General features: G+C 41.9%; 1 protein-coding gene across 1 annotated transcript in view; it reads right to left on the bottom strand.

Moving 5' to 3' along the window:
• The window catches only part of LOC126138580 (uncharacterized), a 687542-nt gene that overhangs the window by 523651 nt on the left and 142146 nt on the right, over positions 1-21745 (bottom strand). The gene's annotated exons all lie outside the window — the stretch shown is intronic.

The following is a 21745-nucleotide window of genomic DNA, read 5'->3' as shown; positions in this document are numbered from 1 at the left end:
TTTTGGTTAGCACTATTTTGCAATGCACGTTGTACTTTAACTATGGCGGCACGCGAACAATTTACAAACTTAGCAGTTTAGAGAATTCTTCCATCTTTGGCCCAACAGCCAATGATCACGTTGTTTTGGACGTCACATAAATCACTCCCTTTCCACATTTCGATAACGATTGTACTGAAACTTCCTGGCAGATTAAAACTGCGTGCCCGACCGAGACTCGAACTCGGGACCTTTGCCTTTCGCGGGCAAGTGCTCTACCATCTGAGCTGCCGAAGCACGACTCACGCCCGGTCCTCACAGCTTTACTTCTGCCCGTATCTCGTCTCCTACCTTCCAAACTTTACAGAAGCTCTCCTGCGAACCTTGCAGAACTAGCACTCCTGAAAGAAAGGATACTGCGGAGACATGGCTTAGCCACAGCCTGTGGGATGTTTCCAGAATGAGATCATTCTGGAAACGACTGTACTGTTTTCCGCGTCCCCGGAATCATTTTATATAATCTCTGCTACCAGCGATGCCATCTGCTGTCTGTGAGTGGTTATTGCACATTGATTTCGAACATAGGTGGTGGTCACGTTAATGTGACTGTACCGTGTATATCCAAGCGTTTGTCTCCCTCTAGACAATTTCCCTCTCCTCACTCTTGACATTTCCTTCCATCATCGGATTAACGGTTCCTTTCTGCCTCAGGTCGTCCGTTCCTTTACTCAAGTTCTACCACAAAGCTCATATTCATTGACAGAATATTTAATCTCTGTGACTCTGAACATAGTTAATGGTTCCACTTCCCCAGAGTTATGTCCCACGTTTCAAATCTTCTCTACTAGTCTCTGTAGCTCTTCATTAGTTATCCGCAAACTCGAAAATTACTTGTCAGAATTCAAGGTTTGATAACTAATTCAAACGATAATTTTTTGTTACTTAGTAAAACTGGTATTTTTTGGTACAGAGCACAGGGTTTCTAAAGTGGAAACATAAGAATAGAAACACGTAGTTGAGATACATCCTTACCAGGAATGGGAAAAACATTGGATAATATGATAATGAACTTATTTTACAATAAAAGTAAACCCGTCCTCAACCTGATGGCTCACGTCAACACCGCAGTATTTTTCCAGGCATGGTTCCATTAGAAGTGATATGCCGAGCGCCCTCACGATATCAGAACTGTGATTTCCAGTCCGTTATAGACACGTCTACAGTAAACGCAGATTGCCAACCACAGTACAACTTGACATTGTTCGCGTTAACAAAAAGGACTGCCAGAGATGAAGAGAGAGATGTATAACCAAAAAGCGAGAACCGAATGAGGAACGAACTTTGTATTTGTAGTCTGTTGTTCACCCACTAAGCCATCGAACCGTGTAGCCACACTTTTTTTTCATAGAATTAGATGGTTCATGGTGTGGGTTCCTGTAGTTATGTCCTAGTTCATGAACCACGGGCAACGTACGAGTGGCCAAGTAAGTGGTCCCGACAGTCGGGATTCCAGTTACTTTGGAATAAGGCTGGACATCTCGGACATATTCTGAGTCGTGGTCACCTTTGTGCTCATACGGCAAAGACTACCAAATCCACCGGTTAGTCCCTCAGCCGTTAGGGGTAAAACCCAATGGGACTCGGGGCAAGTAAGGCTAGCAACCTGCTTCCCTGGTACTCTAAATATGATGCTGGCAATAATCAGAGCAAAATGCCTCGGACCTTTGGAGGTGACGGAGTCCCACCTCTAACTGACAAACCAGGGACTCCTAAGATACGACTTGGCAAACAAATGGTAATGAGATGGGGAGCTATTAATATCAATGGGGGCTACTCTGGGAAGAAGGTAGAGCTGGCAGAGGCTGCAAGTAAGATGGGGCTGGACGTTTTAGCTGTTAGTGACATTCGGGTAAGGGGTGAGAAAGAAGAGGAAGTGGGAGAATACAAGGTCTACCTGTCAGGAGTCAAAGCAGGAATAGCACAATGGGGTGTAGGGCTTTACATCAGGAAAGAAATGGAACCCAGCGTAGTTGCAATAAGGTATGTAAACGAACGACTGATGTGGATAGATTTCACAGTGTCTAGCAAGAAAATTAGGATTGTGTCAGAATATTCGCATTGTGAAGGGACAGATCAAGATAAGATGGATAGTTTTTATGAGGCACTTAGTGATGTAGTTGTTAGAGTAAAGGACAAGGACAGTGTTCTGCTCATGGGTGATTTTAACGCCAGGCTTGGAAATCGAACAGAAGGGTATGAAAAGGTTATGGGTAAATTTGGAGAGGATATGGAGGCCAACAGGAACGGGAAACAACTCTTGGATTTCTGTGCCAGTATGGGCTTCGTAATCACAAACTCCTTTTTTAAACATAAGAACATTCACCGGTATACTTGGGAGGGCAGGGGAACCAGATCTGTCATTGACTATATAATAGTCCGCCGCTCGTGGTCTCGCGGTAGCGTTCTCGCTTCCCGAGCACGGGGTCCCGGGTTCGATTCCCGGCGGGGTCAGGGATTTTCACCTGCCTCGAGATGACTGGGTGTTTGTGTTGTCCTCATCATTTCATCATCATCCAGGAAAGTGGCGAAATTGGACTGAGCAAAGATTGGGTAATTGTACGGGCGCTGATAACCACGCAGTTGAGCGCCCCAAAAAACCAAACATCATCATCATCATCAGACTATATAATAACAGATCAGGAATTCAGGAAGGCTGTGAGGGACACACGTGTATTCAGGGGATTCTTTGATGACACTGATCATTATTTAATCTGCAGTGAAATTGGGATTGTGAGGCCGAAAGTGCAGGGGGTCAGGTCCGTATGTAGGAGGATAAGAGTGGAGAAACTTCAGGATAAGGAAATCAGGCACAAGTACATAACAATGATCTCAGAAAGGTACCAGTTAGTTGAATGTAGTCAATTACAGTCATTGGAAAAGGAATGGACAAGGTACAGGGACACAGTACTAGAAGTGGCTAAAGAATGTCTTGGAACAGTAGTGTGTAAAAGTAGGATGAAGCAAACAGCTTGGTGGAATGATACAGGCAAGGCAGCCTGTAAAAGGAAAAAGAAGGCGTATCAAAAATGGCTACATACCAGAAACCAGGTAGACAGAGAAAGTTATGTTGAAGAAAGAAACAAAGCCAAACAGATAATTGCAGCATCGAAGAAGAAATCGTGGGAAGACTTTGGAAACAGGTTGGAGACTATGGGTCAAGCTGCTGGAAAACCATTCTGGAGTGTAATTAACAGTCTTCGAAAGGGAGGTAAGAAGGAAATGACAAGTATTTTGGACAGGTCAGGAAAATTGTTGGTGAATCCTGTGGATGCCTTGGGCAGATGGAGGGAATATTTTGAAGAGTTGCTCAATGTAGGTGAAAATGCGATCAGTAATGTTTCAGATTTCGAGGTAGAATGGGATAGGAATGATGATGGAAATAGGATCACATTTGAGGAAGTGGAAAATATGGTCAATAGATTGCAGTGCAATAAAGCGGCTGGGGTGGATGAAATTAAGTCAGAACTCATCAAATACAGTGGAATGTCAGGTCTTAAATGGCTACACAGGATAATTGAAATGGCCTGGGAGTCGGGACAGGTTCCATCAGACTGGACAAAAGCAATAATCACACCTATCTTTAAACATGGAAACAGAAAAGATTGTAACAACTACAGAGGTATCTCTTTAATCAGCGTTGTGGGTAAAATCTTCGCAGGTATTGTTGAAAGGAAAGTGCGAGTATTAGTTGAGGACCAATTGGATGAAAGTCAGTGTGGGTTTAGGCCTCTTAGAGGTTGTCAGGACCAGATCTTTAGCTTACGGCAAATAATGGAGAAGTGTTATGAGTGGAACAGGGAATTGTATCTATGCTTTATAGATCTAGAAAAGGCATATGACCGAGTTCCTAGGAGGAAGTTATTGTCTGTTCTACAAGATTATGGAATAGGAGGCAAACTTTTGCAAGCAATTAAAGGTCTTTACATGGATAGTCAGGCAGCAGTTAGAGTTGACGGTAAATTGAGTTCATGGTTCAGAGTAGTTTCAGGGGTAAGACAAGGCTGCAACCTGTCTCCACTGTTGTTCATATTATTTATGGATCATATGTTGAAAACAATAGACTGGCTGAGTGAGACTAAGATATGTGAATACAAAATAAGCAGTCTTGCATATGCGGATGACTTAGTTGTGATGGCAGATTCGAGTGAATGTTTGCAAAGTAATATATCAGAACTAGATCAGAAATGTAAGGACTATGGTATGAAGATTAGCATCTCCAAAACGAAAGTAATGTCAGTGGGAAAGAAATATAAATGGATTGAGTGCCAAATAGGAGGAACAAAGTTAGAACAGGTGGACGGTTTCAAGTACTTAGGATGCATATTCTCACAGGATGGCAACATAGTGAAAGAACTGGAAGCGAGGTGTAGCAAAGCTAATGCAGTGAGCGCTCAGCTACGATCTACTCTCTTCTGCAAGAAGGAAGTCAGTACCAAGACTAAGTTATCTGTGCACCGTTCAATCTTTCGACCAACTTTGTTGTATGGGAGCGAAAACTGGGTGGATTCAGGTTACCTTATCAACAAGGTTGAGGTTACGGATATGAAAGTAGCTAGGATGATTGCAGGTACTAGTAGATGGGAACAATGGCAGGAGGGTGTGCACAATGAGGAAATCAAAGAAAAACTGGGAATGAACTCTATAGATGTAGCAGTCAGGGCGAACAGGCTTAGATGGTGGGGTCATGTTACACGCATGGGAGAAGCAAGGTTACCCAAGAGACTCATGGATTCAGCAGTAGAGGGTAGGAGGAGTCGGGGCAGACCGAGGAGAAGGTACCTGGATTCGGTTAAGAATGATTTTGAAGTAATAGGTTTAACATCAGAAGAGGCACCAATGTTAGCCCTGAATAGGGGATCATGGAGGAATTGTATAAGGGGGGCTATGCTCCAGACTGAACGCTGAAAGGCATAATCAGTCTTAAATGATGATGATGATGATGATGATGATTAGACACATTTAACTCCCATTCTAATGCTTTTGTAGAGGACTAACATCATCTCTTCGATCATTTATTAATATTCTTACGATTTTGTTCGTCTAATGCAAACAGATGCAGGCCCTTCTTTCATGGTGCATTCGCGTTTCACTTCTTTTTATTTGTGAAACATGTTTAGCGGTCTAAAATACAGTCTCTATACATAGTAACCGCGTTCGATAACGAGTTCGTGTTTTCTACTGTATTACTGTCTTATGTTGTTGTGTTGTAGGAGAGAAACAATTTTCCGTAGCACAAGTTTCGTGATGTTAAATTAATATTTGTTTATACTTACGATCTGCGATGTTATTAGTAAACATCTCCTGTTCTGGAGTTGTATCATTTGCGTACCCAGGATGCTTTATTTTCAGAGTTTCACGAACAAATTACGACTTAAAACCTCTCTTCCACTTTTTTGGCTTGTTTTGTTTACTGTATGTAGTGCTGCTAGCTGTCGCTTTGTTTTTCATTCTTCTTTTGTTTGTGTTGTTGTGCCTGTGTGTAGTTTGATACGTATTCTTTTGTGTGTGTTTTTTTAGGCTAGATTTGTTATACTTCTCTGTTTTCTATTGTTTTAGTGGCTAACTTGATCATTTCATTCAGCCATCCGCCATAAATAGAGTGACATCTTGTATAAAATGTGTATTTGTTTTCTATTAATGGGCGAATAGCAATTTTCCTTGTCGTAAAATTTTTCTTGTCGTAAAAGCTGCGTAATCACTTGATCTACCACCTAGTTTCTTATTTTCGACCACTCGGCGGCAAAATCGGATGCCTCTGACCCTATACGAATTGCGTCGGATGGGAGTTTCACCTGAACAAAAAAAGGCTCTCTTTCTTTTGATGCAACGTTGTTTAGGAGCTGACACTGCAGCACACGGAGTTTTCATCCCTTAGTAGATTCATCAAATATCACTTACGGTTCTGCAATTGTAATATCAAAGTAATAATTTCAGTCCCCAAGAACGCGAACCCTGACAGGTGTAAATATTACCTAAGCATCAGTTTTATAGTCATGCCTGCAAATTCCGCCATGAATTATTTACAGAAGAATGGAAAGTCTGGTGGAAAGAGACCTCGAGAAAGAACAGTCCGATTTCAAAGAAATGTAGAAGCATCTGAATCAGTGCTGATCCCTATCTTAGAAGATAGGTTTAAGAAGGAAAAAAACCTACTATTATAGCATTTCTAGAAAGTTTTTGGCAGTGTTGGCTCTGGACTACACTGATTGAAAATCTGAGGTAGCAGGGATAAAATACAGAAAAGGAAAAATTACCTCTAACTTACACAGAAACAAAACTGCAGTTTTAAAAGCCTAAGGACATGAAATACAGGCGCTAGTTGAGAAGGGAGTGAGGCAGGGTTGCGGCTGATCTCCCAACTTATTTTAATCTGTACACTGACCAAGCTGTGATGGAAACAAATTTTGGGGAGGGAAGTAGAATTAAGGAAGAAAGAATAAAAACATTGAGGTTAGCCGATGGAATTGATAGCGCCTTCAAAAAGGGTATAAACATCGACACGGTAAAACATCTACAACAGTAAAACAAGAGTACTGGAATAGAGCCAAATTAAATCCGGCGATGATAAGGGCATTAGATAAGGAAATGAAACACTAAAATTAGATGAGCAGTAAAACAACTGATGATGGTTGAGGTAGAGAGCACATAAAGTGCAGACCGGTAATAGAAAGAAAACTTCTTTGGAAAAGAAGTATTTATTAAAATCAAATATAAATTTGAATCTTAGGATGTCCTTCTGAATATATTTGTGTAGTACAGAAGTAAAACTGGGACGACTAGCAGTTCAGAAAAGAAGGGTGTAGCAGCTTTTGCAATGTTGTGCTACAGGAGAATGCTGAATTAGATCACTAATGGCGAGTTACTGAATAACGCTGAAGAGAAAATAAAATTTTTGGTACAACTTGACTAAAAATAGGGTTCGATTGGTAGGACTCATTCTGAGGATTCAAACAATCGTTACTTTGGTATTACAGGAAAGCGTGGAAGCAAAAATCGTAGCAGGTGACCAATCACTGAACACGTTAATCAAGTTTCAAATGTGTGTTGCAGTACTTATGCGAATGAGTATCAGCTTGTACGGCGTTCACCAGCGAGCAGATCTGCAGCAAACCAGGCTTCAGACTAAAGACCACAACAACAAATGAATTCATCAGAAATCATTAACAGTTTCGTAATTCTAATAACATGCATTTTGTCATGTACGTGATGTGTGGTTGTAAGAGTTTAGTTTTATATAGAAATATGTAATTTTGGTAATATTTTGGATGTCGCGCGTAAAAGTAAATCTTAATAGCATCTGAGTAATAGCGGGCAACATCTCTGCCAAAGAGGTTGCGAAGGAGTTGTATCTTGATGCAATAAGATGTGTTTAGGCTGTGCTGTGTGCCGGCAATAATTTTCTTATATTATTTTTCATTGATGGAGAAATATTTTCTAAATTCATTCAGAAGACTTTACTGTATGGCGCATTTGCCGAGACATCCAAGTGTAATAGTTAATTTTGTCAGGGATTTAGATTTTTATGATAAGATAAAATGCGAAATTTACTGATTTTTCTTCATAGATGGATACCATACGTGTTTGCAAGAAAGTAAAGAGAATTTGTTGAGGTTTTTCCACTATTAATGTAAAGTGAATTTTTTAATATTTCAAGTTTTAAAATATTTTATCTTAGTGATGTAAAGTTTTGTTAATAAAGTTACTTTACTGTTTTCCCATCAATCAGCATTCATCTCTTTATTTCAAGTTTCACATATATAATTTTGTTTTCCCGAGTTCCTCAGAACAGAAGAGTAATTGAAAATGCTCACTGCAGTAACGAGATTTGTTGCACATCGCGTTGCTAGTAGTTCCAATTTTTATTTTATAACTAACATAGCAGCAGAAGCCGCAGTAGTTTGAAGATAGCAGCAGCACACCATATATTCGTTGTGCAAACAGATAGGCCATTTCTAATTTACGTGTGATGCAAATAACATTTCAACAGCGACCTGCTTCTCAGATAGGGCATTTTTGATAGGTATTCATATTTCATATTTTTCTCGCAGTCAGATTGCTTGTATTACTGCTAATAAGACATTTTCCTTTAATTCGATCGACCACGCTGTACTCTTTTAGTGAGCATTTGGTACACAATTTAATATTGAATTTTTGGTTAACTTCTGAGTTATTCAATCGACCACGCTGTACACTTTTAGTGAGCATTTGGTACACAATTTAATATTAAATTTTTGATTAACTTCTGAGTTGCTGGCCACTATTCTAGAATTAAGATTACTCATGAACGTAAGAATGAGCTTAATTGTTTCTCTACTTAAGAGTTCAACGTCGCATTACCACACAGCCAAAATATCGGGAAATATAACTATACATTTCCACACAACAAAAGCAAATTAGGCACACGCTGTACTCGTTTAGTGAGCATGTCGCATTACCACACAGCCAAAATATCGGGAAATATAACTATACATTTCCACACAACAAAAGCAAATTAGGCACACGCTGTACTCGTTTAGTGAGCATTGCGGTACACAATTTACTATTGAATTTCTGATTAACTTCTGAGCTGCTGATCACTATTCTAGAATTAAGAGATTACTTATGAACTTAAATATGAGCTTAACTGTTTCTCTAATTAAGAGTTCAACTTCGCATTACCACACAGTCAAAATACCGGGAAATATAAATATACATTTCCACACAACAAAAACAAATTAGGCACCTTCATGGTGTAAAGTTTTAGTTCGGTTTCAGACGCTCCTCCTTGTGTTGTCGTTTACAATATATTCCATGGTCGTACCAAAGCTGTGTGGTTACGCCATGCAGTACAGCGATGATCACTCATAGCGAAGCAGTTTTCCTCGTTTCGCTACGAGGAAATCTGTATCCGCCCAACAGCAGAGTGAAAATTTCCACAAGTTACTTCGACAACTTTTTTGTTTTCCTTTAGTCACGCGGAATTCTGACGCCAAGTGTTACTTTAGAAGCATGTTTCAAACTTACCGAATTTCTCTCTTTAGAAAACACTGAGTAATTTTTAGTAATTTCTCAGCCTGAAAGGGGAGCCACAATCAGATTAACAACGAAAAAAACCACACACAACAGAAGAACTGGTAGAAGTGAAATTCCGCGTGAACTGCAAAATTTGAAAAGCGTCTTTCGTTGCAGTCTAACGCGGTTCGTGCGCTGCCCGTCGTATTATCATTCAGTGTGGCAAACTAAAGATTTACCACTTTCAGGCGTGCGAGAAGCAGTACTTTGAATTATCAGCTTCAGAACAATAATCAACAGGAAAAGGCATTTCGACGAGACTTAGGCTCGGAACTGTGCCAGGTGCTCGTTACTATATTACAAAATAACGTGCTTTTGAAAGATATTGAGCATGTGAATCAACAGGTAAGTGATTACTTAAAACATTGAAATTTTAATTTATTGCGCTGAGTCCATTACTCCTTTCTAAGTAGCGAGTATGAGTTTATTTTTCAGTCCAAGGGAGGTTACACCTACACCTACATCCATACTCCGCAAGCCACCTGACGGTGTGTGGCGGAAGGTACCTTTAGTACCTCTATCGGTTCTCCCTTCTATTCCAGTCTCATATTGTTCGTGGAATGAAAGGTTGTCGGTATGCCTCTGTGTGGGCTCTAATCTCTCTGACTTTATCCTCATGGTATCTTCGTTAGATATACGTTGGAGGGAGCAATATACTGCTTGACTCCTCGGTGAAGGTATGTTCTCTAAACTCCAAGAAAAGCCCGTACCGAGCTACTGAGCGTCTCTCCTGCAGAGTCTTCCACTGGAGTTTATCTATCATCTCCGTAACGCTTTCGCGATTACTAGGTGATCCTGTAACGAAGCGCGCTGCTCTCTGTTGGATCTCCTCTATCTCTTCTATCAACCCTATCTGGCACGGATCCCACACCGGTGAGCAGTATTCAAGCAGTGGGCGAACAAATGTACTGTAACCTACTTCCTTTGTTTTCGGACTGAATTTCCTTAGGATTCTTTCAAAGAATCTGTCTGGCATCTGCTTTACAAACGATTAATTTTATATGGTCATTCCATTTTAAATCACTCCTAATGCACACTCCCAGATAATTTACGGAATTAACTGCTTCCAGTTGCTACCTGCTATATTGTAACTAAATGATAAAGGATCTTTCTTTCTATGTATTCGCAGCACGTTCCACTTGTCTATATTGAGATTCAATTGCCATTTCCTGCACCATGCGTCAATTCGTTGCAGATCCTCCTGCATTTCAGTACAATTTTCCATTGTTACAACCTCTCAATATACTACAGCATCATCCGCAAAAAGCTTCAGTGAACTTCCGATGTTATCCACAAGATAATTTATATATACTGTGAATAGCAACGGTTCTACGAGACTCCCCTGTGGCACACCTGAAATCCCTCTTATTCGGAAGACTTCTCTCTATTGAGAATGACATGCTGCGTTCTGTTACCTAGGAACTCTTCAATCCAATCACACAACTGGTCTGATAGTCCATATGCTCTTACTTTGTTCATTAAGCGACTGTGGGGAACTGTATCAAACGCCTTGCGGAAGTCAAGAAACACGGCATCTATCTGGGAACCCATGTCTATGGCCCTCTGGGCGCGAGCTGGGTTTCACGCGATCGTGTTTTTCGAAATGTGGACAAGTGGACTGTACAAGGTCGCGTTGAAAGGTAATGCCTCTGAATTTTTTTGTGAAAACTGTTAAAGCTATCTAAATGAAACAAACATTATTGACGTACTACATCTTTATTCTTCATGTATACATGTTTGCAGACCTCTGGCGTTTTGAAACGAAACTATGTCGGTGCGTGAGAAACAGCGTCACGTAAACGAGTTTCGAATTCGAAGAATTCGTCCACATATGGAACACTCTCTTCTTGAGTATGACGGTGCCAGGCAACACAAGAGCGTTGCGTCATCTGCAACAGTCCTGTGCCTAGGATTGACTGTCGTCTATCATCCTCCACATAGTTCCGATTTTCGTCGGTTTCCAAAAGCTAGAAAACACCTTCGAGGACTTCAGTTTCACAGTGATGAAGCGGTGCAGGCACAGGTGAGATTGCGGTTCTGGCGACAAAGTCAAGCATTCTGCATGACTATTTCAACAAACTGGTCTCACGTTGGGAGAAAGAAATGTGTTCGTCGCCAGGGTGACTATGTTGAGAATTAAATGTGTGGACATGTGGAAGTATAAAGATGTAGAATGTTAATAACATTTGTTTTATTTAAAAAGCTTTAAGCGGTTTCACATAAAATATACGGCGGCATTACTTTTTAGCAGCGCCTCGTAATTTACAAGTATCAAGTTTTTGGATCTTTTTTGTTTATTCGTCGAAGTAATCTACAGGCTCTAGTGGCGTTGTCGCAACGAAACGACACAGAGAAACAAACGCGTGACCTCACGGTTTGAAGGGGAACAACACTGCAGCAATCCTTGCTCAGTTCGTGTGGAAGTGTACAGTAACAATGCACCATCATATTATGAGAATGGTTAGGTGCGCAGACGCTTCCAGTATGGCCAAACATGTGTGGATGAGGAAGAACGGTGTGCCAGGCCATCTCTCTGTGAAGAATGGAATGGGAAATGGGAACAGGCTCCAGTGCTCATTGTTAGACCAGTGTACCACAATCGAGGCGATAGCGAAAAAACTGGGAATCAGTCATGGCTCAGTTATGCACATTTTGTGCCTGACAAAGTTCGTCTCTTACTGGGTTCCTCGACTAGTTACACCCATTCGAAGAGACCGCCGAACCAGGGCAAAAGGTAGAAATATTGCATCTGCGCCAGGTCATTGCGTACGACTTTCTTAGCTGTCTAATCCCCGTGGAAGAGTGCTGAGTGTACCGGCGTGACTGACCGCTGCGGTACTTCGAGATCAATCTGAAACCGTCATATAATACCTTTGTCTAGCTAAGCGAGCACGTCCTTCACGTCCCGCGACGGGTGAAGCGCGCGCCCTCCACCGCACCAACTTAACTGCGTTGCGCATGAGCGCTCTCTCGCTCGTTGGCCCTCCAAGGGCAAGTGTTGTCACACCACATTGAGTCCGTAGCCCAAAAAGCGTTACAATTATTAAACAACCTTACCTCCATAGGCCATAAACGATTTCCCCTTCCACCACACCTAATCAAGTTATACCATAATACACTCCTGGAAATGGAAAAAAGAACACATTGACACCGGTGTGTCAGACCCACCATACTTGCTCCGGACACTGCGAGAGGACTGTACAAGCAATGATCACACGCACGGCACAGCGGACACACCAGGAACCGCGGTGTTGGCCGTCGAATGGCGCTAGCTGCGCAGCATTTGTGCACCGCCGCCGTCAGTGTCAGCCAGTTTGCCGTGGCATACGGAGCTCCATCGCAGTCTTTAACACTGGTAGCATGCCGCGACAGCGTGGACGTGAACCGTATGTGCAGTTGACGGACTTTGAGCGTAGGCATATAGTGGGCATGCGGGAGGCCGGGTGGACGTACCGCCGAATTGCTCAACACGTGGGGCGTGAGGTCTCCACAGTACATCGATGTTGTCGCCAGTGGTCGGCGGAAGGTGCACGTGCCCGTCGACCTGGGACCGGACCGCAGCGACGCACGGATGCACGCCAAGACCGTAGGATCCTACGCAGTGCCGTAGGGGACCGCACCGCCACTTCCCAGCAAATTAGGGACACTGTTGCTCCTGGGGTATCGGCGAGGACCATTCGCAACCGTCTCCATGAAGCTGGGCTACGGTCCCGCACACCGTTAGGCCGTCTTCCGCTCACGCCCCAACATCGTGCAGCCCGCCTCCAGTGGTGTCGCGACAGGCGTGAATGGAGGGACGAATGGAGACGTGTCGTCTTCAGCGATGAGAGTCGCTTCTGCCTTGGTGCCAATGATGGTCGTATGCGTGTTTGGCGCCGTGCAGGTGAGCGCCACAATCAGGACTGCATACGACCGAGGCACACAGGGCCAACACCCGGCAACATGGTGTGGGGAGCGATCTCCTACACTGGCCGTACACCACTGGTGATCGTCGAGGGGATACTGAATAGTGCACGGTACATCCAAACCGTCATCGAACCCATCGTTCTACCATTCCTAGACCGGCAAGGGAACTTGCTGTTCCAACAGGACAATGCACGTCCGCATGTATCCCGTGCCACCCAACGTGCTCTAGAAGGTGTAAGTCAACTACCCTGGCCAGCAAGATCTCCGGATCTGTCCCCCATTGAGCATGTTTGGGACTGGATGAAGCGTCGTCTCACGCGGTCTGCACGTCCAGCACGAACGCTGGTCCAACTGAGGCGCCAGGTGGAAATGGCATGGCAAGCCGTTCCACAGGACTACATCCAGCATCTCTACGATCGTCTCCATGGGAGAATAGCAGCCTGCATTGCTGCGAAAGGTAGATATACACTGTACTAGTGCCGACATTGTGCATGCTCTGTTGCCTGTGTCTATGTGCCTGTGGTTCTGTCAGTGTGATCATGTGATGTATCTGACCCCAGGAATGTGTCAATAAAGTTTCCCCTTCCTGGGACAATGAATTCACGGTGTTCTTATTTCAATTTCCAGGAGTGTAGTATATTAACGTCAGTAGTGGGTTACGGATCGGGAGTCTGGGCACAAAAAAGTTCACGAGGGTGGTGCCTGCCATGGCAGTGTGAAGAGTGCAAAGAAACATGCTTTTAAGATCCATAGGGGCGTACAGAACATCTCCAGGAAGTGCACTGTTAATAATAATGGGGCTCTGTCCTTTAGATATAAAAATACGAGAACAAGCAGCATGGTATTGGGTTAAGAAGGGGAACAACGCGAAAATAGAGAACATCCTGGGAGCACTGGTAAGGGACAAGGGAGAAATACGTAGAAGGGGCGAGGACTTATGGCAGCAGTCTTGGGAAATAGAAGAAACCGGCAGAAGAACCTTTGGGTTCTTGCCAAATGTAAAAGAAAGGCTAGGGGTGAAGTACTTCGAGCCAACGCGGCGTCTAATACACTTTCTCACTGGTCATGGGCCCAACCCGACATACTTGTGTCGGTTTGGGAAAAAGGCTACACCCGAGTGTGACTGTGGTGCTTCGGAGGGCACTCCCGACCATGTGGTTTATGAGTGCCCCCTTTTCGATGATGTAGCAGAGACACTAAGACAACAGCTTCCACATAACAACACATATGACCTATTAAGAGATGAAGGAACTTTTGAAACTCTAAACAGACTGGCAAATGAGGTATCACGAAAAGTACTGACTGCATACTTGAGGGACTTTCACGATTAACGACATATACCGAATGTGTCCAATTATCCTGATCCTATACCGCCTGTGCGTGGACAGGTCGACTTTTCAGTTTCAATCCGCCACGTGCAGGACTAGGGGGACCAGGGTACACTAATTAAGACTAAAGCACCGGAATTGATGTAGGTTAGTACAGTAGTTGTAGCTTTAGATATAGATATTAAGTTAGGAACCTGCAGCGACAAACAATCTTGGCCTGCCCAGTGTCAGGGGCACGCTCATCGGGATTAGCTCGATGAGCAGGGCCTAAAGTAGTAGGTTTATATCTACGCTGACACACCTGTAACGCTGCAGGCAGTTAGGAATTAACAAGTAGGAAGAAACTAACAATTAGCAAGTAGAATAGATTAATAGCTGTAGTCTGCCTATTATCCTGTAGTATCCTGTCTGTAGCTCACAATAATAAACGTAGTACCATATAATAATAAATAGAACTAGCTGCTGAATATCTAACATTGTAGAATAGTTATGACCCACTAATCACTAAGGTGGTGGGATCCTTTGTATAAATATTATTATTGATGTTGAATAAAGAATTTTTTTTTTTAATGTGTTGTCACACACGTGGTACGTGGATGCTGTGGGCATTTGCAGAAGTGGAATATGACTCTCAGCAGGTGTGCGATTCTGTGTTCTACCAACTTACACCCCCGAGAAGCACGTCAATCGGATTTCGAGGAATACAGCACTGGAAGTTTGTCTGCTATATTTGTCTACATAAGTCAAGGGCAAAGCGAGATTAGTGACCCATAGTCATCGGTGTTTGTTGGAATTATTTGGTGAGCAACTTCCTATGTTGGCTGCACGAACAGTTATTCAGAGCTGTCCGCTGTGCCGTAAAGTTCTTTAAACTGTGTGTGTTGTAAAATTTTGTATTTATGCGGAGCTACAGACTCCAGACACTTAATAAACGTAAACATGGTCCTTAGTTAGCTGTAATCCGATGTTTATGCAATCGTGCGATTAGCCTTCTTTCCACTAAGCGTAATTGTCAAGCACATTTGTAACATCTGTACGTCATGTCACTTTCAAATTACTATTAATTACAAGTAGAAAATAGCCACGTTCCGTAGTTTTACGAAATGATCCACATTACAGCGACATCTTTTAAGATCGTATTCTGAAATCTGCTCGATGTACATGGTTACCTTGTACGTAGAGCAAAGTTCAGAAAACGACGGAATATGGCTACTTTTTACTTGTAATTGAGAGTAATTTGAAAATGACATGAAATACAGGTGTTACAAATGTGTTTGACAATAAAGCTTAGTCGACATCAGCTAACCGAACGATTAAATAAACATCACGTCACAGCCTACTGAGGACCATGTTTATGTTTACTACGTGAGCGTTGTGTTCTTTTAAATGTGATTTAACCCAGGATTCATTCCAAGAGTTTACCCGTTCCGACTTGACTAACTTACATTGTGATAATGGGTCATGCCTAGCTCCTCCTGTCGGATATGAGCCCTGTTGGTAATTTATGGCTGTTTTAACTTAAGGCTTGAGGGCCCTCTTGTTTAAGTTGTATTTATACATTCTTTTATAAAACTATCATGCGTTGTCAAAAGCTAAAACCACGCTAAGTACATTGCCACAGTTTCTTTTCGTTGAGATTTGCATTCTGCTTAATTCCATTTTTGATTATTTGTCCCTTGTATTTATACATTCTTTTATATAACTATGACGTGTTATCAAAAGCTAAAACCAAGCTAAGTACATTTCCACAGTTTCTTTTGGTTGAGATTTGCATTCTGCTTAATTCCATGTTTGATTATTTGTCCCTAATATCGAGATCTTTAAGATGAAAACCGATAGCTATTTGTAAAAGCTTAAATATTTTTCATCTGATTTACATGAAGGTCTTTTTTACTTATTTATTATTATTGCTTATTGCCTGTTGCTTTCTGCGGCGTTAACTGATGTTTTAAGCAAGTGTTCATGGACGCTTTTAACTGCAATGTCTTTCTGTCTGTTCAAGTAGTACCTTAATTCATACTGCATCTTACGGATTTATTTTGAAACAAAACCACGTGATTGAGGTGAAGCTGCACGTAAGCTCATGATTTGGAAAGTCAAATTAACATCCATTGAATTTGAAATGCTAAATTTTTTTTCCGAGTTTTTCGGTATCTAGCTTGTCAAATTCCACATATTAAAAATTAGTTACTAAACAAATATTTTGTACATGACATGTATTTTGTGCGCTGGCGTCTTACCACTGCCACCTCCTCGCTTGTTAAAGATTTCAGTGTCACAGCAAACTAAGAAGCCGAAACATGGATTCACCGCCAACGATAAAATACAAAGATTTATCATCACAGATAGTAATACTGAGTGTTCTTTCGACTGACATGATATGGTGCTAATTGGTTATGTTGGTAAAGAGCAAACCATCACTTGGCATATCGCCAAAATCTCCTGGCGAGTTTGCGGGAGGCTGTTAAGGCAGAAAGGAGTCTAAGTGGGTGTTTTGATTCGAGAGCAACAGCCCAGTTCATTCTGCACAGGACTCGAACACTGTTTATTTAGGGCTTCAACTTCTGATTCAGTCCCTTATTCTACTGATGTGCTATGCAGTGACTCATTCCTCTAACACAAATGGAGAATAACTACGCAGCAGGCGTGTCCAGAATGACGATGATTCGATTATCTAGGGAAACATTTCCTAATTGCAGACTCTGCAACCAAAGTCGCGGTCAGGGCATCCATCTCTGGGGAAAAATGAGTCGCATTGGATATGTAAAGAAGGACTAACACCATAGCCATCACCAACTTTCATGATCGCTGCTTGATTTGTAAAAGAGGAATGTCAGGTTGAGGGTCGAAAAAAGTCGACTTTATTTTGTTATGGAATTCGCATGTACGAGTATATACACTTTGAAGAATTATTACCAAGAATATTATGGGCGATCTCCAAAAAGTAACGACTCTCTGAGCGTTTGAAGCCGAGTGTGCACAACACAAAACGCTATTTCCAGAAGTCGCTATCGATGTCATCACCCCTATTCATACCGCTTTTTAGTAAACTTGATTTGCTGGAGTGTTATTTGTGCGGTTTTACTCAAAATGTTAACGAAAGTTTCAATAGTCGCATTTGGAGATACGCTGCAAAAAAAACATCCAGCCGAAGCGAAATTGTCAACATTCCTTCAAATTTGGACGTATGTGAATTCAGTGTAGGCCAGACTGCATTAATGTACGTGGCAAACGCCCTTTAAATCAAAATCGACGATGACACGCTCCAATTCTGTGAAGGTAGAGGCGCCAGCGGCGATGCGGTCAGTTACGAAAAGGGCTTTGAGGACGAAAATCAGGGCTTATCAGGTCAAAGTAGCAGACAGTGGCCATCCACTAGCAGGGGCGATAGTTATTATGGACCAGGGGTCAATGATTTCCCGTAAGTTTCAAGCTTTGTCCCTTTTTTATATGATAAATACTTGTCACACTTTAAACACGTTTTTCTCAAAACCAGTTTTGCGGCATAGTTCTCGTCGGCCACGCTGCAAATTTTCATACGGTTTCAATGGATTTTGGTCTCCTATGAAGCAAATGTAATTCTCATCAATTAATTGTACCCGACGTTTTTTACGTTGGTATTCAGCACTTTTTTCGACCAAAAAGGAGGGGTCCAGTATCTATAATTTCGCCACACTTTTTTCTTTTTTTTCCAAACCTCTACGTTGAACTAAAATTACAGTTGTAAGGATCAGGGTGATATGATAATTTCATGTTTCAGATAACCACAACAGTAGTCTACCTCCATTCAGTACTGCCTCTGGAAAATCGCAATTACACAGTGAAGATATTAATATTTTTTGATAAAATGCCCATAAAAACTTTAATGTATGCTTTATTCGTTGCAGAAAATCCCATTTGTCTGCTATAGTCCAGTAGGGAGGAAAGAAATCCTGAATTTGCGCAATGTTTTCGCCCGTCACCGTGTCGTTCCCCCTTAAAGGTAATGGTTGAGGTTCAATACTATTGTCATATTTCTAAGTACGCCGTATGATATAGATTGACTCTTACATACAAGCTTACTGCAACCAGCCAGTTGTTACAATGCTGTTTATTTATTTAAACAGCGCCGTTACCGGTTTCGAACCGACAGGTTCATCTTCAGACGGCCAGTCAATGTTTTACATTAGCTTTCGCCTTCTGTTTCCCCAATAGACGAAAGTTCCTTCAGGTGGTGGTGGTGCCCTACAACCGAACCAAGATGTGAGGCAATGTCTTTGTAACTGTAATTGTGCCTCACAACGATTTCAAGTGATGGAAACAAATTGTTAAACATGTCCCCTTTAATAATTATTAAACATCTTCCCTTTAATAATTTGTTTACATGGCTTAAAATCGTTGTGAGGTACAATTACAGTTAAAAAGACATTATCTCACATCTTCTTTTGGTTGTAGGACACCGCCACCTCAAGGAAATTTCGTCGACTGGTAAAACAAAAGGCGAAAGCTAATGTAAACCGTGAAATAGCCGTCTGAAGATGAACCTGTTTAAATAAATAAATACGAGGCGTATTTTTTAAGTAAGTACCATTTTGAAATTAAAGAAAGACGTGCTAATATATCTCAGTAATTTTATTTTTACATGAAAGCCTGTACCTTAATCTACGCACTGATGCCATTACAGTCTAATTCTTCCTTGTTTACATTGTGTACTGAGTGTTTAAGATGCCTCCAATAATCGTGAGTCCCGCCGACTGTGAAGTACGGTCTGTTATAAGATTTCTTAGTGCTAAAGCCCTAAAAGCGATCGATATTCATCGTGAGATCTGTGTAGTTTACGGAAAAAATATTATGAGTGATGGAATGGTAAGAAAGTGCGTGAGAGCATTTAAAGATGGCCGCACAAATGTGAATGATGAACAACGGAGTGGGCGTCCTTCAGTCGTTAAGGAAAGTTTGGTGCACGAAGTGGACAATAAGGTGAGAGAAAACAGACGCTTTACGATTTCCTCCTTGCGGGATGACTTTCCTAATGTTTCTCGTAGTGTTTTGTATGGCATTGTGACCGAGCATTTGCATTACCGAAAATTGTGCACCCGTTGGGTACCGAAAATGTTGACGGATGTGCACAAAACCAAACGTTTAGACAGTGCATTGACTTTCCTTGAGCGCTACCACAACGACGGTGATGATTTGTTAAGCCAAATTGTTACGGGCGATTAAACATGGATGGCCTACGTCACTTCAGAATCAAAGCAACAGTCCATGGAAGTTGAGCAAGGGCATCGTTTTGCTGCAAGACAATGCCCGTCCGCATTTGGCGAATCAGACCATAGATCTCATCACATGTTTTCGATTGGAAACTCTAGATCATCCTCCGAACAGCCTCGATGTAGCGCTCAGTGACTACCATCTGTTCCTGCACTTGAAGAAACACCTGGGCGGTCAGCGTCTTCAACACGATGATGAAGTCAAAACAGTGGTGATACAGTGGTTAACAAGTCAGGCGGCAGACTTCTATGAGGAGGGTATTCAAAAACTGGTACAACGTTATGACAAGTGCCTCAATATTGACGGAAATTATGTAGAAAAGTAGGTTAAGGTACAGGCTTTCATGTAAACATAAAATTATTAAGATATCGTAGCACATCTTTTTTTTAATTTCAAAACGATACTTATTTAAAAAACATGCCTCGTAGCATTATAAAAAGTGGCTGGTTCCTGTAATCTTCTGTGTAAGTCAACCTGGTGAAAGGGTACAGTACCACCCGACATTGAAAATAGGGACAGCATTCTTCGTCATTCTTGTCAGAACGACATATTTTTTGTAATAATAACTCAATTTCACTTAATACACCGAAGCCGGATACCAGTGTAGGAAAGAAGGACTATTTATTTATTTAATTGATCACATGTGCACTCCCACAAAATAAATCCCTACATCCAATTTGGTGAGACCTGTGAAATGAATGAATGTATGGTCGTCTGACAACCGCAGATAGTGAATGTGCAATATATGATCATCTTTGAGACGGTCCACCAAAGAGATGAAATTTACCTGAGCTTTAAGCGCCTGAAATGTGGCTGGCCAATACGGTAGCATGGTGGTCACCCACCTTGAGGGAGGTGCGAGATGACCTGAAGAACGGCCATGTTTCAGCACTCTGGCGCTGGATCTTGTGTTGGTAAGACCTGTCTTAGGTGTGCTCCGTATAGACAAAAGAGTGGAGAAAATGGTATGCATGTGAAATACTTAAGAGTAGTTTGGAATAATTATTTCTCTATTTCAGTAACTTTTGGGGGGAGAATTAAATGACAGGCAGGTAATATTAAGGGGATCGTAGTAATCTTCGGAAGTGACCAACGGTCACAATGAAACAACGTCTAGCAATAAGTTGAATTACTTGTGAGTGCTAGTACTAAGTTGAAATACTTCCGAGTGCTAAAGTTAAGCTGAATTACTGGCGTGTGTACTTCCACGTGGTGAGTACTGTGTGAGTCTCAATCTGTGTATGAGACAAAGGATAAAGAGAAGTACTGGTCCAAGGTATCAGTTGAGGACTCGCGTGTGTGACGAATATGATCTTAATATTACTTTGCGTGTTACGTTTCCGTGTGACGCTAGATTCAAACTCTAATACTCTGAGAGTGAAGCAAGGTGAGTCAGCCGTCTATTCAGCAACGCCACTTGGCTTGCATTGCACAGGAAGACGTGCATATATCCTCCAGAGTTCGTAGTAGGAAAGAAAAGTTACGAAGTGGGGCAATGTCGTGTGAAACTGGGATGAATACTAATTGAAGTGGGAAAGCGGAAAGTGAAGTGATTCTAACGTTGTGACTTTTCTTTGTGGTGTATTGTATGTTGCCAGTGTGATGTATTTCATGTAATTTAAGTATGTGTGGTTTGCATGGGAGAGTAGCAAGATAGGTCCAGAGGCAGTGGGTTATGCATGTTCCTTTTTGTACCGCTCGGTCTGGAGTAAATTTGGGTGATGATGGGTGTGAGAGTCGAAGTGTGAGACGTAGCAAAAGATCCACCATCCTATCCAGAAAGTGCACTGTAGTGTTAGATAATTACGAGACCATAAGATAGAGAATCACCAATGTAAAGCCATACCCACTGGGCGGAGTTTCTCATGTGTAACTGTTGTATAAAATGTAATGGTGTGTTTAGTTTATCTTTGAATCATAATAGAATTTATCTTAATAAAAAAGATAGTGAAAAGAAATAGATTGGTGGCCTTGTTCTTCGCATAGTTTGTAGTCATGATATCCAGAATTTATAATATGTGCGCGATTCATATTCAGTGCGATGGCCACGTGTTGATCAAAGCCGTTGGGTAAGAAAGAAAATGTGGTATTGCCAGTGCGTAGTGAACAATCAGAGTTGTGTAAATTACTAATAGTCAGATGTGCATTATCCGTTTCCATATTCAAACAGG

The sequence above is a fragment of the Schistocerca cancellata genome, chromosome 1 (assembly GCF_023864275.1).
Source record: "Schistocerca cancellata isolate TAMUIC-IGC-003103 chromosome 1, iqSchCanc2.1, whole genome shotgun sequence".
In the NCBI taxonomy this organism is placed as follows: Eukaryota; Metazoa; Arthropoda; class Insecta; order Orthoptera; family Acrididae; genus Schistocerca; species Schistocerca cancellata.
The sequence above is the reverse complement of the archived record's forward strand: the minus strand, read 5'-3'. Positions and strand labels throughout refer to the sequence as shown.